The sequence below is a fragment of the Budorcas taxicolor genome, chromosome 2, assembly GCF_023091745.1.
Source record: "Budorcas taxicolor isolate Tak-1 chromosome 2, Takin1.1, whole genome shotgun sequence".
Lineage (NCBI taxonomy): Eukaryota > Metazoa > Chordata > Mammalia > Artiodactyla > Bovidae > Budorcas > Budorcas taxicolor.
In genome coordinates, this window is record NC_068911.1 from 146137628 (window position 1) to 146156204 (window position 18577).

Here is an 18577-nt window from a genome sequence, read left to right on the forward strand (position 1 = left end):
AATGGTGATAGCAGCCATGAAATTAGAAGATGCTTGCTCCTTGGAAGAAAAGCCATGAGAAATCTAGACAGCTTATTAAAAAGTAGAGATATTGCTTTGCCAATAAAGGTCCACCTAGTCAAAGCTATGGTTTTTCCAATAGTCATGTATGGATGTGAGAGTTCGACCATAAAGAAAGCTGAGCACTGAAGAATTGATGCTTCTGAACTTTGGTGTTGCAGAAGATTCTTGAGAGTCCCTTGGACTGCAAGGAGATCAAATCAATCAATTCTAAAGGAAATCATTCCTGAATATTCATTGGAAGGACTAATGCTGAAGCTGAAGCTCTAATACTTTGGCCTCCTGATGGGGAGAACTGACTCACTGGGGGGGAAAAAAAAACCAAAAAACCCTGATGCTGGGAAAGATTGAAGGCAGGAGAAGGGGACGACAGAGGATGAGATGGTTGGTACCATCACCGACTTGATGGACATGAGTTTGAGGAAGCTCTAGGAGTTGGTGATGGACAGGGAAGCCTGGAGTGCTGCAGTCCATGGGGTCAGAGAGAATTGGACACAACTGATCAATTGAACTGAACTGATAGCAGATCCAAAGATTAAATTGATCAGATAAATAGAAAATAGATTTCAATTTAATAAGAAAAAAGGCCTGGCTCATTTCTCTATGGGGAATAATATCTCCTTGCTTTAGAGCATAAGGTGCCTATAAGCTTTTGGTAATGCTACAGAGATTGTTTAGGCTGATTTGAACCCTGAATAATTTTGTATTCTTGTCTCTCTTGGGAAATCTAACTTATTTTAAAATTTTGGTTTTTATGTGCCCTTAAGGATGAAATATTATGTAATAGCATTTTAGGTTTCTATGTAGATTTTATATAGCCTTGAGTTGGTTGTAATGTTTACTTCAGATAGCACTTCTGCTGCTTCAGGACATACTCATTTTTTAGTATAAAAACTGTAAATGGGAGATCAAAATCCTTTAAATTTGAGGCCTCTCTCTGACCTGAATTTCAGATTGTGTTTTTAGGACTGACATTTAAGAATATGATAGAATATGATTAAAGAAAGTTCCACATTAAAACAAGTGAAGTACAAAATTTTAGTAATTTTAGATGCTCTTTTAATGATTGCTTAGTGAAGTGATAGTCGCTCAGTCATGTCCAACTGTTTGCAATGCCATGGACTGTAGCCTATCAGGCTCCTCCGCCCATGGGATTTTCCAGGCAAGAATACTGGAGTGAGTTGCCATTTCCTTCTCCAGGGGATCTTCCTGGCCCAGGGATCAAACTCAGGTCTCCCACATTCCAGGTGGATTCTTTACTGTCTGAGCCATCACTGGAGTATATTTAATTTAAAATGTTATGTCAGTTTCTGCTGTATATCAAAATGATTTAGTTATACATATACATGTATCCCCTGGAGAAGGATATGGCAACACACTCCATTATTCTTTCCTCAAGAATCCCCTGGGCAGAGGAGCCTGATGGGCTATAGTCCATGCGGTTGCAGAGAGTCAGACACTACTTAGAGATTAAACAGCACAGCATACATATATCCACTCTTTCTTAAATTCTTTTCCCATATAGGTCATTACTTAATATTGCGAAGTTTCCTACTGAATACAGTAGGTTCTTATTAGCTATCTAGTTTATATATAGTGCTGTGATTATGTCAGTCTCATTAAGGATTCTAAGTGGTACCTGTGTCCTTGTGGGTTGTTTGGTATTGGAAGGTAAGGGAAAGGAGATCTATGAAAGTCAAAGGCACTGAGTGAGCTCTGAAATAGGTGTGCACCAATTTGGAAGCAATGCAACTAGATATCCTACTTAATGTTATCAGGCCTTTGAAATTAAATACACTTCCATAAGTCTGCTTCCATAGTCATGAAGCAAACTTCTGATTATTTGACACCCTTCTTAATAATTTTATTTGCAGAGAAAACATCTTGTCAGCTAAACAATGGCCAGCCGGTCCTCCTGGTTATGAAAGGGCTGGAGTTTACAAAAGCATTTCACTGAGACTTGTGAAAATAAAATGGCCAGAATAGAAATATAAGATATTACTTTTTAAGGTGACAAAATTTTGACTTTTAAAAGTGAGGAAAAACTGAAATAAAACTGATGAGAATCTGCCTCAGTAAGCATTGTTGCCCTAGCTTTGATGACAGCAATTCAGTAGAACTTAACTCACTGTAGATTCTGGTACATAAATTATTATTTGTATTGAAAGAGATTAATTCATTCATATGTTTATTCATTTGTTAAGATAACACATTATTATTGCATACATTTTTGATCATGACACTTTACTGGTCACGGGGGATACCGTTTTAGGTATGCATTCCAGATCTGTCTTCATGGAGCCTTATAGCCTTCTTATAACATACATAGAATATAGTTTCACCATATATCTTTATGACTTTCTCTACATCCTTAATTTACCGAAGTCCTTGTTTTTGCTAGCCATAGTTCTGCAAACATCAGAATATTTTTGAGAACTATTTTACACAGTTATACAAGGTATACTGAATCATGTGCTAAAATCACATTACTCAGTTTTGTTTCTAAATTTTAGAAATTTACTGTATGTTGGCATTTTAATTAAAAATTTTGTCTATTAGAATCTCTTTTCTAAAGTTTACTTACTTCACTGTTTTTGTTCAATCTTGAAGTCGTGTCCGACTCTTTGCAACTCCATGAACTGCAACACACCAGGCCTCCCTGTCCTTCATTGTCTCCCAGGTTTGCTCAAATTCATGTCCATTGAGTTAATGATGATATCTAACTTCACTGTTACTTTGGGCCAATTTTATGTGGTAACTGATGTCCATGAACTCTGTTTCTCTGAAGTTTTCACAAATATTGCCATTTTATTTGATAAACAGAGAGCTATTATTATATTTTATACAAACGATATTAATCAAATAGTTTTCAAATACTAGTATTCAGTTCAGTTCATTTCACTCGCTCAGTCGTGTCCAACTCGTTGCAACCCCATGAATTGCAGCACGCCAAGACTCCGTGTCCATCACCAACTCCTGGAGTTCACTCAGACTCACGTCCATCGAGTCCGTGATGCCATCCAGCCATCTCATCCTCTGTCGTCCCCTTCTCCTCCTGCCCCCAATCTCTCCCAGCATCAGAGTCTTTTCCAATGAGTCAACACTTCGCATGAGGTGGCCAAAGTACTGGAGCTTCAGCTTCAGCATCATTCCTTCCAAAGAAATCCCAGGGCTGATCTCCTTCAGTATGGACTGGTTGGATCTCCTTGCAGTCCAAGGGACTCTCAAGAGTCTTCTCCAACACCACAGTTCAAAAGCATCAATTCTTCGGTGCTCAGCCTTCTTCACAGTCCAACTCTCACATCCATACATGACCACAGGAAAAACCATAGCCTTGACTAGACGGACCTTAGTCAGCCAAGTACTGTCTCTGCTATTGAATATACTATCTAGGTTGATCATAACTTTTCTTCCAAGGAGTAAGCGTCTTTTAATTTCATGGCTGCAGTCACCATCTTCAGTGATTTTGGAGCCCAAAAAGAATAAAGTCGGACACTGTTTCCCCTGTTTCCCCATCTATTTCCCATGAAGTGATGGGACCAGATGCCATGATCTTCGTTTTCTGAATGTTGAGCTTTAAGCCAACTTTTTCACTCTCCTCTTTCACTTTCATCAAGAGGCTTTTTAGCTCCTCTTCACTTTCTGCCATAAGAGTGGTGTCATCTGCATATCTGAGGTTATTGATATTTCTCCTGGCAATGTTGATTCCAGCTTGTGTTTCTTCCAGGCCAGCATTTCTCATGATGTACTCTGCATAGAAGTTAAATAAGCAGGGTGACAATATACAGCCTTGATGTACTCCTTTTCCTATTTGGAACCCAGTCTGTTGTTACATGTCCAGTTCTCACTTTTGCTTCCTGACCTGCATACAGATTTTTCAGGAGGCAGGTCAGGTGGTCTGGTATTCCCATCTCTTTCAGAATTTTCCACACTTTATTGTGATCCACACAGTCAAAGGCTTTGGCATAGTCAATAAAGAGCAGAAATAGATGTTTTTCTGGAACTCTCTTGCTTTTTCCATGATTCAGCGGATGTTGACAATTTGATCTCTGGTTCCTCTGTCTTTTCTAAAACCAGCTTGAACATCTGGGAATTCATGGTTCACCTATTTCTGAAGCCTGGCTTGGAGAATTTTGAGCATTACTTTACTAGCATGTGAGATGAGTGCAATTGTGTGGTAGTTTGAGCATTCTTTGGCATTGCCTTTCTTTGGGATTGGAATGAAAACTGACCTTTTCCAGTCCTGTGGCCACTGCTGCATTTTCCAAATTTACTGGCATACTGAGTGCAGCACTTTCACAGCATCATCTTTCAGGATTTCAAATAGCTCAACTGGAATTCCATCACTTCCACTAGCTTTGTTCGTAATGATGCTTCCTAAGGCCCACTTGACTTCACATTCCAGGATGTCTGGCTCTAGATTAGTGATCACATCATCGTGATTATCTGGGTCATGAAGCTCTTTTTTGTACAGTTCTTCTGTGTATTCTTGCCACCTCTTCTTAATATCTTCTGCTTCTGTTAGGTCTGTACTATTTCTGTCCTTTATCGAGCCCATCTTTGCATGAAATGTTCCCTTGGTATCTCTAATTTTCTTGAAGAGATCTCTAGTCTTTCCCATTCTGTTGTTTTCCTTTATTTCTTTGCATTGATTGCTGAAGAAGGCTTTCTTATCTCTTCTTGCTATTCTTTGGAACTCTGTGTTCAGATGCTTATATCTTTCCTTTTCTCTTTTGCTTTTTGCTTCTCTTCTTTTCACAGCTATTAGTAAGGCCTCCCCAGACAGCCATTTTGCTTTATTGCATTTCTTTTCCATGGAGATGTTCTTGATCCCTGTCTCCTGTGCAATGTCACGAACCTCATTCCATAGTTCATCAGGCACTCTATCTATCAGATCTAGGCCCTTAAATCTATTTCTCACTTCCACTCTATAATCATAAGGGATTTGATTTAGGTCATACCTGAATGGTCTAGTGGTTTTCTCTACTTTCTTCAATTTGAGTCTGAATTTGGTAATAAGGATTTCATGATCTGAGCCACAGTCAGCTCCCGGTCTTGTTTTTGTTGACTGTATAGAGCTTTTCCATCTTTGGCTGCATAGAATATAATCAATCTGATTTTGGTGTTGACCACCTGGTGGTGTCTATGTGTAGAGTCGTCTCTTGTGTTGTTGGAAGAGGGTGTTTGCTATGACCAGTGCAGTCTCTTGGCAAAACTCTATTAGTCTTTGCCCTGCTTCATTCTGCATTCCAAGGCCAAATTTGCCTGTTACGCCAGGTGTTTCTTGACTTCCTACTTTTGCATTCCAGTCCCCTATAATGAAAAGTACATCTTTTTTGGGTGTTAGTTCTAAAAGGTCTTGTAGGTCTTCATAAAACCATTCAACTTCAGTTTCTTCAGTGTTACTGTTTGGGGCATAAACTTGGATAACTGTGATATTAATAACAGTATTTTATTTTACAGAGTGGTTTTTAAACATCTTTTGAGATAATCAAATTAATTTTTATCAATAGTGTGTCAAACAATATGGTAATGGTCACAGATAAGACTCTCGATGCCAGGTTCACTGGAGTATAAAATTCAGAATACTCAACATTGCTGAGAAGAATTCCAAATGATTAAAAATTGTGAACCCAATTGATTTTTGAGACTTAAATGAAGGGTTATAAGAATGAGCTGAACTACTCTAATGGATTGCTTATTTAATGTTATATATTGTAATTTTTGTTCAAAGGAAAAAATTCGACCAAAATCAATCAAGATTTTAAATACACTAAGAAAATTAGAGTTTCACAAACTTTATCTCTCTCTCTCTCTCTTTGTTTTATGGATGCTAACATGTTTTGGTAATGGGTCCTAAAATTGAACCATAGCTAAATTTTGGTGCATAACATCATGCTATGTAAACTTCATGGGAAAACAAACTGTAGACAAACCTAGGTTTTTTGTTTTTTTTTTTTTGTCTTTGAATATAAATTGTTTGAGTCAGAAAGTTGACCTTTAGAAAGTATTATCTTCATGTTATCTATATTGAGCAAAAGTGTGTTAGGAAAGGTTATATCTCTTCAGTGTCATTCTGTTATATTCTCAAGTACTTATGATCCATTTATTTGTTCTTTAGGAAGAAGTGGTCACAAGTAAGATATCTATTTCAGAATTTAAAGACTCAGGTAAAAAATATAAAGCTCAGTTTACTTTTAGTAAAGTAAAAATTAAATAGCCTGATGATTACAGAGTGAAGAAAAGGAGGAACAGTTGTTCAGAAAATATTTCTGAAGGGCTGAATAAGAATTGTATATTTCTTGTCTGCTCTCTTAAATATTATCCGTCAGTTCAGTCCGTTCAGTCGCTCAGTCGTGTCCAACTCTTTGCGACCCCATGAATCGCAGCACGCCAGGATTCCCTGTCCATCACCAACTCCTGGAGTTCACTCAGACTCACATCCATCAAGCTAGTGATGCCATCCAGTCATCTCATCCTCTGTCGTCTCCTTCTCCTCCTTCTCCCAGTCCCTCCCAGCATCAGAGTCTTTTCCAATGAGTCAACTCTTCACATGAGGTGGCCAAAATCCTGGCGTTTCAGCTTTAGCATCATTCCCTCCAAAGAAATCCCAGGGCTGATCTCCCTCAGAATGGACTGGTTGGATCTCCTTGCAGTCCAAGGGACTCTCAAGAGTCTTCGCCAACACCGCAGTTCAAATGTATCAATTCTTTGGCACTCAGCCTTCTTCACAGTCCAAATCTCACATCCATACATGACTACTGAAAAGGTGTAGCCTTGACTAGACGGAACTTAGTTGGCAACATAGTATCTTTTGAATATGCTATCTAGGTTGGTCATAACTTTTCTTCCAAGGAGTAAGCGTATTCATGGCTGCAGTCACCATCTGCAGTGTTTTTGGAGTCTGAAAAAATAAAGTCTGACACTGTTTCTACTGTTTCCCCATCTATTTCCCATGAAGTGATGGGACCAAATGCCATGATCTTCATTTTCTGAATGTTGAGCTTTAAGCCAACTTTTTCACTCTCCTGTAGATAACTTATAATTCAAAACTGTTCCTTGGCTCACTGAAATGAATTATTGGCTAACAGTTTATGCTTAAATTTTCTTTCTCTTTTATACTATTCATTTAATTTTCTTTCATTTGTTCTTACATAAAAACATTAGGATAAGTGGATAATCTTCATAGTTTATTAACCAGTTTCCTCTTACCCAGCTCTCCATACCAAGAGTTGTATGTTATAGTTGTGGTTCTCTAAAGAGTTGGAACCCATTGTAGATGTATGTATATATTTTATTTATAAGAAAACAAGATTTGCAGTCAGCAAGCTAGAGATGCAGGAGAGACAATGTTGTAAGTCCAGTCTGAGTCTAAAGGTCTGAGAAGCAGGTGAGCCTATGGCAGAAGTTTCAGTGTCAATCTAAGGCTGATGACAGAATAAGGCTCACAAGGGAGCTCAAAGATAGGCAGAGAGAGCTAAAAGCCTTTTGTTCTATTCAGGCATTTAATAGATTGAATGAAACTGTTGCATGTTGAAGTGGGCAATCTGCTTTACTCAGTCTAACAATTTAAATGTTAACCTCATGAAAAAACCAAGTATAATGGCTAACCAAATATCAGTTGACCCAGTCAAGCTAATGCATAAGATTGTTACAACTCCTACGTACACATGCGTACACACACACAAACACACACACACACTGACTGCAGCTTGGATTTGAAGTATTCTATTCAAGTTTGTTCTTCCCTGAGGAAGGCTACAGAATCTTGAGGATTTCCCAGAGTTTCAATTGTGAATTCCCTGAAGCTTCTTTAATCACTTCTTTTTTCCTAAGTGATTCAAAACCATCAAGGTTAGAATTAATATTATCCAGATTTCAATAAACATAGGTTAGTTTTGCCAAATGTTCAGTTCAGTTCAGTTCAGTCGCTCAGTTGTGTCTGACTCTTTGCAACCCCATGATAGCAGGACGCCAGGCCTCCCTGTCCATCACCAACTCCTGGAGTTCACTCAAACTCACATCCATCGAGTCCGTGATGCCATCCAGCCATCTCATCCTCTGTCGTCTCCTTCTCCTCCTGCCACCAATCCCTCCCATCATCAGAGTCTTTTCCAATGAGTCAACTCTTCGCATGAGGTGGCCAAAGTACTGGAGTTTCAGCTTTAGCATCATTCCTTCCAAAGAAATCCCAGGGCTGATCTCCTTTTAGAATGGACTGGTTGGATCTCCTTGCAGTCCAAGGGACTCTCAAGAGTCTTCTCCAACACCACAGTTCAAAAGCATCAATTCTTTGGTACTGGGGTCTAGCCCCGGTTGGATCCAGGGTATCCAAAGCGTGAACAGCATCGGCAACTGAGAGAGATAGAGAAAGAGATAAGGAAATAATTATGCAGTTAAGAAAACAGAGGAGAGAAAGAGGCTGATATTCCTTGGTTTACACAGAAAGCCAATAAGGCCCCAGTACGGGACTTGCTCTGTTCATATTGGCTGCAGGCACCCTTTCGAATAGCTGAAGGTGCCCCACCTTGGGCACCTTCTTGAGTGAGTCTTAGAAGCCCAGGCAGGAAAGTGAACTCACAGGTCCCCTGCCGTCCAGGGAATCAGCCTGAAAAGGAAAAGGAAAGAGAAAGAAAGAATGACATGGGGAGACCAAGCTTTGGTGAGCAAGGCCTATCTCTTTATTTTCAGAGGGAGCTTTTATACCCTGAGTTGTACATTAAGCAAAGTGAAAAATGCAGAGTCAGTTCAACATTCCATCAGTAGTAACTTTTATCGATACCAGGTTTCTTCCTGCATACCGTTTCATAAACAAGGGTCTTATTTTTTGTACATTATCTTCTGGCCTGGAGGCCTGTTGACATTTTATGACCCCATTTTGATAAAGATTGGTCCGCTAAACCACTTACTTTCCCTTGAAATGTTTTTTCTTAAATTCCTTAGCCTGCGTGACCCTTAAAGTACAGAGTTACATTTTTATGGAGCAAAGATTCAGTGGGTTACAGCAAAGAAAGAATTTATTAACTCAAAGTCTAATGTTGCTAATGTTACAGGCTACTACTTGTTTTTTTCTATATCTTCACTATATGCATTCCCAGGAACACAATGGATAAGGGATGTGGGAATTTGGCAGCAAGAATTGGCTCAACAATGTTGCAAGAGTCTGGATTAACCTACCAAGTAAACTAGAATGCTGACAGGGGGTTTGAATTGAAATACTCCTTTCATGCTCAGGAGATTTATCAACTAGAGCCCTAAGTTAATTTTTTCCAGAAAAAGGTGGTTGGGTATAGCACCCTGTTAATGTCGGAAGAGTTGGTGAAAGGCATAAAATAGTAAGACAGACAAATTCTAGTTTTGGGGTAGATGCTCAAGCAGGTCCAGGGGGTCCCTCGAGTCCTGATCCACCTTGCTCATCAGGTCTCTCCACATGACCTTGTCATGGGTGGGATTGGCCCAGGGTGTCCCTCGAGTCCTGAAGCCTCGCTTGTCAGGTCTCCTTCGCATGACTTTGTCATGGGTGGGATCTCCCGTGCTGGCTCCCGGCACGTCGGTCCTCAGCTTTCTTCACAGTCTAACTCTCACATCCATACATGACCACTGGAAAAACCATAGCCTTGACTAGATGGACCTTGGTTGGCAAAGTAATGTCTCTGCTTTTCAATATGCTATCTCGGTTGGTCATAACTTTTCTTCCAAGGAGCAAGTGTCTTTTAATTTCATGGCTGCAGTCACCATCTGCAGTGATTTTGGAGCCCCCCAAAATAAAGTCTGACACTTTTTTTTGTTAATGTTTATTGATATTGTGTTACATTTAAAATGCCATTTTCTGATAATGAATTATTTGAACATTGGATAGTATTTCTGAATTTTTATTAATTACAAATAATTCAGCTAAGCATATCTATATAGGTCTCCTTACTTGGTCCAGTTACTGAATGTCCACCTGAACTTGGCTATTAATTTGCTGTTGGACTCACTAAAGTTCATGATCTCTAGTCTCATATTCAAATAAAGATTTTATTATCTACATCTTTCTCTTTTTTGGCTCGCTGATTTCAGTTGATTTCTCTGTCACTCAGTTCATGTTTACCACTGGGTAGTTCCCTAAATCTGCTGCCACTCATACTCTCAATGAGATATAAAGCTTCATCTGTCCATTAGTTATATTATCTTACCTTCATACCTAATGTGTTACTTAAGCACTAAGGAATATACGTAGCTCAAGTCTTATTTTTATAGAAAAGTTCAATAAAAGAGGTAAACAAATATTCAACTAGAACATGTGTGTATAATTATTTTAACTTTTAAATAATCAAATATGCCCTTTTAAAAGCCTGTAATATAAAATATACCCATAGAAGAACTATAAATTTTCTGATTGCTCCCTGTTTTCTATTAAATCAAATTGAAACTGTTTTTTTAATCCCCAGAGTATTATGGGAATCATCAGATGAAAATAATGGTGGGAGAAGGTGTTGATAGGGAAGGGCAGAATATTCTTGGGGAAGAAAATGACTGAATTATATAAAAGAGAAAAAATTAGTCACCATTTATTGTGTCTGTGTCTGAGTCATCAGTAAGAAGGTATATTTTGGTTAGATAAAGGGAAGAGAGATGGAAAAATACCTTGAAATAATGTCAAACAGTTTCAATTTGATTTAATAGAAAACAGGGAGCAACCAGAAAAATTATAGTTCTTCTATGGGTATATTTTATATTACAGGCTTTTAAAAGGGCATATTTGATTATTTAAAAGTTAAAATAATTATGCACACATGTTCTAGTTGAATATTTGTTTACTTCTTTTATTGAACTTTTCTATAAAATAAGACTTGAGCTATGTATATTCCTTAGTGCTTAAGTAACACATTAGGTATATGAATTAACTTTCTGGATTAATATTGATAGATGTTTTGCACCTTCACCTGTGAAATTTAGAAAGATTAATTCTATTTACTTACAACATCTATGCTAGTGAGAACATATCAAAATTTTCTCATGCACAAACAATTTACTTTTTAATGACAGAGTGCAAGTAGACAATATTAGTGTCATTTTACACCAAATAAATTATTAAAATGGACTGAAAAAATAAAGACAGGGCTTTGACAAACTCCTGAGTGTAATGATTTGAAACCCATTTCTCTTTCCACCTTGAGTTGTCTGTTCTGTATACTATGTGATCTACAAATATATGCATTGTAAAATCTAAGATGCAGTTGATATTCTTACCAAGAGGTATTCATTTTTCTTTGCCCACAGATTGCAGAGACTACTTACATTTTCCTCAGGAAAAAGTTGGTAATTTGTCAGGTACAACTGCCTCTGATTTCAGGAAGTTATTTAATTTCCCTTCTAATAAGTACCTTTCATAGGTCAATTTTTTACTTTCCAGATTTCAATTAATTTTTATTATTTTCTAAGGTACCAAATTTAACTATGATCCTTTATAGTGTGCAGTTTTGTTTTTTTTTTTCAGTTAGAAGTTATCTCAGTGGATCCTTGAGACCATGAGACTACAGATCCAAATCCACGCCCATTAATGCTGGCTAAGTTTTTTTCTCTAAGTGTGTGTGTGTGAGAGAGAAAGATAGAGTAAGACTGGAGAGAGATAGGAGGGGACCAAGGACATGAGATTCATGTTATTGTACTTTCAAATAGAAAACAAAATCTACCAATATATAAAGTCAAATTATTAAAAGAAAAACCCTCTTAAAATTATATATTTGCTTCATTTTGCAGAAGTTATAATAAAACTGGTTATTCATTTATCTCAGAGGCTTGACTTTACAGTAAAAATCAAATAAGAGCCTGATTTGTCCAGTGCCGGGGTCCAGCCCTGGTGGATCCAGGGAATTTGAAGTGGGGACGGCATTGGTGAGGGACAAAACTTATTTATTTATTAATATAAGATTAGATTAGGAAGAAATAGTGTAGCAGGAAAATTAAGTAGAAAAAAGAGGCTGATTAACTTGGTTTATATGGAAAACCAATAAAGTTCCAGACAAGGAACTTGCACCGTCTACGTTGGGCCACAGGTACCCGCTTGAATATCGGAGGGTGCCCCGCCTTGGGCTCCCTCTTGTGTGGGTCTCAGAAGCCTGGACAAGTAAGTAGACTCGGTGAGCCTCCACGTTCCAAGGGATCAGCCTGAAAAGGAGAGGGAGGGAGCAAGAGAAAGAATCAACACGGGGGAGGCCAGGCTTGTGCAAAAACCCTCTCCAACTTTATTGTTCAAAAGGTGTTTATATACCCTAAATTTTACATAATGGAAGATACAGAGTCACTCAGGGGCAGCAGTCCTGACCCTCTCTGTATATCTTTTTGTATACAAAAGGTCTCAGGTGATTTACATTATCTTCTGGCCAAGAGGCTTGCTAACACTTTTTGGCTCTCTTTCTTAATGAATGTTACTCTCGTTTCCCCTGAAGTGTTTTTCTTTAATCTGCATCTCCTTAAAGCACTAAAGTTACATCTCTATAGAACAGAGGCACAGTGGGTTATAACAAAGAAGGTACTTAACTCAAAGATCTAATGTTGCTACTTGTTTTTTCTATATACCAACTATATCAACAAGTAAAAGACATGAAAATTTGGCAGCAAGTAGTGGCTCAACAAATGAAACCTTTAATCAGTCCTACTCTAATGATTTTGACTCCTCGGAAGCCCCTACATTCCTAGGATGTTTTAAGCTTCCTGTGCCTCCTGCGGTCAGGAGGCCTCAAACAATCACATGCGCAGCTGTACGAGTCCTGCAGGCAGGCTAGAAAGCCATCAGAGGGGTTTTTGGTTTAAAACACTTGTATTATGCCCAGGAGATTTATTATCTAAAAGCTCTATTTTTTTCCAGGAAAAGGTGGTGGGGGTACAGCCCCCTGTTAATGACAGAAGAGTAGGTGGGAAGCATAACACAGTAAAGCAGGCAGATTCTGGTCTTGGGGGTGGATGCTCAGAAAATTCCAGGGGGAACCCCTGAAGTCTGATCACGTCCTTGCGTTTTGTCAGGCTTCCTTCCGCATGACCTTGTCACGGGCGGGATTCCTCACGCTAGCCCCCGGCAGTCCAGTGAATTTGTCACTCTGAAAATAAAAGCCAGAAAACCTCCAGAGGTTTAGAATACTCTTGGGAACCTTTTTGCAGCTATTAGCTGGATTCTCTACATTTGTTCTAAATTACTGAAACAATGATTTATATTGATCATTTTAACCCTTTTATTTGCATGCTGCATGCTAAGTCTTCTGTCCTGTCCAACTCTTTGCCATGCTATAGACTGTAGCCAGACAGGCTTCTCTGTCCATGGGATTCTCCAGGCAAGAATCCTAGAATAAGTTGCCAGTGCCCTCCTCCAGGGGTTCTTCCTGACCCAGGGATCACATGTGTGTCTCTTATGTCTCCTGCATTGGCAGGCAGCTTTCTTTACCACTAGTGCCACCTGGGAAGTCCCCTTTTTCCTTACTGTTCACTAAATTAATTCTAAAGAAATAGTAACCTCTTTTACATTCATAAATGTTCAGTTCAGTTCAGTCGCTCAGTCGTGTCTGACTCTTTGTGACCCCATGAATTGCAGCACTCCAGGCCTCCCTGTCCATCACCAGCTCCCAGAGTTTACCCAAACTCGTGTCCATTGAGTGGGTAATGCCATCCGGCCATCTCATCCTGTTGTTCCCTTCTCCTCCTGCCCCCAATCCCTCCCAGCATCAGGGTCTTTTCCAATGAGTCAACTCACAAATGTGGTACATGCCAATTCTTTTCTGCCATTGTTGCCATTTTTATTTTGTAGACTTTAGTTTTCTTCTCTGGATAGTTTTAATATGTCCCTCTCTATTTTTCTATGTGTGGCCTTTTAAATTTATTCTGAATGCTGCATCCTCTATTTGCTCATTTTTTTTAGGTCACCCCAGGACTTAACAATGAGAAACTATTGACTTCCATATAACTTCCAGTAACTTCCCTGTTATTGTCTCAGTGTTGTAATGATGGCCAATTTTACTTAAATACTCCTGACACTTTTATTACAAACTTTTTTGATTGAATTGTACTCATTTTCTCCATTTTTAATGATGACATTCTTGAATATTTTACTGTTCAGTATTATTTTTGGTTGAAACAAAATACTCAAGGACATTGATTAAAATGAAGATCAATAATTATATATTAATAGCATGTGTACATATGCAGGAACCTGTACAAATGCTACACTTCTTGAAAAATAAATCTAATTGATATCATATTGAATAAAAAATATTTAAATATCTTGGCAAACTATGTTAGATGGGTTTCCCCAGTGGCTCAGTGGTAAAGAATCTGCCTGCAATCAGGAGACACAGGAGATTCCTGGGTCCAAAAGATCTCCTGGAGTAGGAAATGGCAACCCACTCCAGTATTCTTGTCTGGGAAATCCCATGGACAGAGGAGCCTGGCAGGCTAGAGTTTAAGGGGTTACAAAAGAGTTAGATAGGACTTAGCAACTAAACAACAACAAGCTATGCTAGATATAATATAAAAGATTTCAGTCATTTTTATGGCTTTATTTGGCTTAAATGGAGTATTTAGTTAGAAATACTGTGAATTATGCCTTCATTTTATTTTCTTCACAGATGGCTACACTAATCAACTATCCCAGATTTTAGATTTTCAGTGTAAACTAATAATAGAATTCCCACAAGAAATATAATTTTCCACTAAGAAACACAGTTTTACAAAATTCATATGTATCCTATTGGGATACGTATGGGATTTCCCAGACAAGAATATACTAGATAGTGATATCTGAAAATATATGCAAGAATGTAAGTGAGAAAACGTTGGAAATGTACAGAGATCTTTGTTTCATTTTTTAAACATTTAACCTTAAAAAATTGAAACCAGAAATTTCTTTTTTGTTTATTTCTCTTTTAATTTTTTTTTTTTTTAATTTAAAAGCAAGTTTCCCTATTTTGGTTCACAGAAAGCTACCCTTTTAAAATACTGCTTTTAAAATATTCTCCACACTTAATGTTTTATATGGGTGGAACTTTGAAAGCAAAGAAGTGATAATGATGATATAATACCAATGAGAGTAATAATAAAAGGTGCAATGCTTTATACAGATACAGTGACATTTGTTTATTTATCTCAAAACTATTTGCATAAGCTGTAACTTTGGCCAATTTGGTTATATTTTAAATACCTACAGCAAAATTATATTAAGAGTTTGAAGCAACTGATGTTTATTTCCATCTGAAATATTAATCTCTTATCTTTAGTTTAGATATGGAAAATCTTCCCTGAGTTCTGTTACATCTTACCCACTGGTGGAGTAAAGGGTAGTGAAGGGAATCAATGTTTCCTTTGAACTTCTCATTGCTGAGGAATATGCTAAGTACTTTCATACATTTATATTAATTTTAAAAATAATCTTTTGATATTGGTATTATTAGAACCATTTTGCTGATAATGTAATCTGAGAGTGTCAAAATGTTTGAGTTCCCCAAGATTAAGTTGATAGGCCACTTACTCTACAAACATTGTTTAATAAGTACTATGGGCACAGTTATTCTAGACAGCTGATACAGATTACATATGTAATTCTCATTATTTGCCAGGTAACAAACCCACCAGGGAGAATACCAATATTGTTATCAGGAGTGAAGAGTGTATTTGGATCCTTGAATCATTAATCTATATTTATTTTTTATTGTTGTTGTTGTTGTTTTTAAATTTATTTTAATTGGGGGCTAATTACTTTAAAATATTGTAGTGGTTTTGCCATACATTGACATGAATCAGCCATGGGGGTACATGTGTTCCCCATCCTGAACCCCTCTCCCACCTCCCTCCCCATCCCATCCCTCAGGGTCATCCCAGTACATGAGCCCTGAGCACCCTGTATCATGCATTGAAACTGGACTGGCGATCTATTTCACATGTGATAATATACATGATTCAATGCTATTTTATCAAATCATCCCACCCTCACCTTCTGCCACAGAGTCCAAAAATCTGTTCTTTACGTCTGTATCTCTTTTGTTGTCTCGCATATAGGGTCATCGTTACCATCTTTCTAAATTCCATATATCCATGTTCCATAGGTTGGTCATAACTTTCCTTCCCACGAGTAAGTGTCTTTTAATTTCATGGCTGCAGTCACCATCTGCAGTGGTTTTGGAGCCCAAAAGAATAAAGTCTGACACTCTTTCCAGTGTTTCCCCATCTATTTCCCATGAAGTGATGGGACCGGATGCCATGCTCTTCATTTTCTGAATGTTGAGCTTTAAGCCAACTTTTTCACTCTCCTCTTTCACTTTCATCAAGAGGCTTTTTAGTTCCTTTTCAGTTTCTGCCATAAGGGTGGTGTCATCTGCATATATGTGTTAATATACTGGTATTTTTCTTTCTGACTTACTTCATTCTATATAATAGGCTCCAGTTTCATCCACCTTATTAGAACTGATTCAGATGCATTTTTTTAAATAGCTGAGTAATATTCCATTGTGTATATGTACCACAGCTTTCTTATCCATTCATCTGCCTATGGACATCTAGGTTGCTTCCATGTCCTGGCTATTGTAAACAGTGTCGTGATGAACATTGGAGTACATGTGTCTCTTTCAGTTCTGGTTTCCTTGGTGTGTATGCCCAGCAGTGGGATTGCTGGGTCGTATGACAGTTCTCTTTCGAGTTTTTTAAATAACCTGCACATTCTTCTTCATATGCATTCCTACCAACAGTGTAAGAGGGTTCCCTTTTCTCCACACCCTCTCCAGCATTTATTGTTTGTAGATGTTTTGATAGCAGCCATTCTAACCTGAGTGAGTTGGTACTCCATTGTGGTTTTGATTTGCATTTCTCTGATAATGAGTGATGTTGAGCATCTTTTCATGTGTTTGTTAGCCATCTGTATGTCTTCTTTGGAAAAATGTCTGTTTAGTTCTTTGGCCCACTTTTTGATTGGGTTGCTTATTTTTCTGGAATTGAGCTGCAGGGGCTGTTTGTATATTTTTGAGATTAGTTGTTTGTCAGTTGCTTCATTTGCTATTATTTTCTCCCATTCCGAAGGCTGTCTTTTTACCTTGCTTATAGTTTCTTTCGTTGTGCAAAAGCTTTTAAGTTTAATTAGGTCCCATTTGTTTCTTTTTGCTTTTATTTCCATTACTTTCGGAGGCGGATCATAGAGGATCCTGCTGTGATTTATGCCGGAGAGTGTTTGCCTATGTTTTCCTCTAGGAGTTTTATATTGTCTGGTCTTACATTTAGATCTTTAATCCACTTTGAGTTTATTTTTGTGTACGGTGTTAGAAAGTGTTCTAGTTTCATTCTTTTATAAGTGGTTGACCAGGTTTCCCAGTACCACTTGTTAAATAAATTATATATTCTTGCCTCCTTTGTCAAAGATAATGTGTCCATAGGTGTGTGGATTTATCTCAGGGCTTTCTATTTTGTTCCATTGATCTATTTTTTCTGTCTTTGGGCCAGTATCATACTGTCTTGATGACTGTAGCTTTATAGTATGGTCAGGCATGTTGATTCCTCCAGTTCCATTTTTCTTTCTCAAGATTGCTTTGGCTATTCGAGGTTTTTTGTATTTCAATAAAATTGTGAAATTACTTGTTCTAGTTCTCTGAAAAATACCATTAGTAACTTGATAGGGATTGCATTGAATCTATAGATTGCTTTGGGTGGTATACTCCTTTGCACTATATTGATTCTCCTGATCCATGAACATGGTATATTTCTTCATCTATTTGTGTCATCTTTGATTTCTTTCATCAGTGTTTTATAGTTTTCTATATACATAGGTCTTTTGTTTCTTTAGGTAGATTTATTCCTAAGTATTTTATTCTTTTTGTTGCAATGGAAAATGGAATTGTTTCCTTAATTTCTCTTTCTGTTCTCTCATTGTTAGTGTATAGGAATGCAAGGGATTTCTCTGTGTTAATTTTATATGCTGCAACTTTTCTATATACATTGATTAGCGCTACCAATTTTCTGGTGGAGTATATCGGGTTTTTTATGTAGAAGATCATGTCATCTGCAAACAGTGAAAGTTTTACTTCTTCTTTTCCAATGTTGATTCCTTTTATTTCTTTTTCTCTCTGATTGCTATGGCTAAAACTTCCAAAACTATCTTGAATAGTTGTGGTGAGAGTGGACACCCTTGACTTTTCCCTGACAAAAGGGTAAATGCTTTCAATTTTTCACCATTAATGATAATATTTGGGGTGGGTTTATCATTCATTCATTCATTCATTCAGTTGCACAGTCGTGTCTGACTCTTTGTGACCCCATGAATCACAGCACGCCAGGCTTCCCTGTCCATCACAAACTCCCGGAGTTCACTCAGACTCATGCCCATTGAGTCCGTGATGCCATCCAGCCATCTCATCCTCAGTCGTCCCTTTATCCTCCTGCCCCCAATCCCTCCCAGCATCAGAGTCTTTTCCAATGAGTCAACTCTTTGCATAAGGTGGCCAAAGTACTGGAGTTTCAGCTTTAGCATCATTCCTTCCAAAGAAATCCCAGGGCTGATCTCCTT

General features: G+C 37.9%; 1 protein-coding gene across 1 annotated transcript in view; it reads left to right on the forward strand.

Annotated features, from left to right (window-relative positions):
* The window catches only part of SPAG16 (sperm associated antigen 16), a 1101103-nt gene that overhangs the window by 286330 nt on the left and 796196 nt on the right, over positions 1 to 18577 (forward strand). The gene's annotated exons all lie outside the window — the stretch shown is intronic.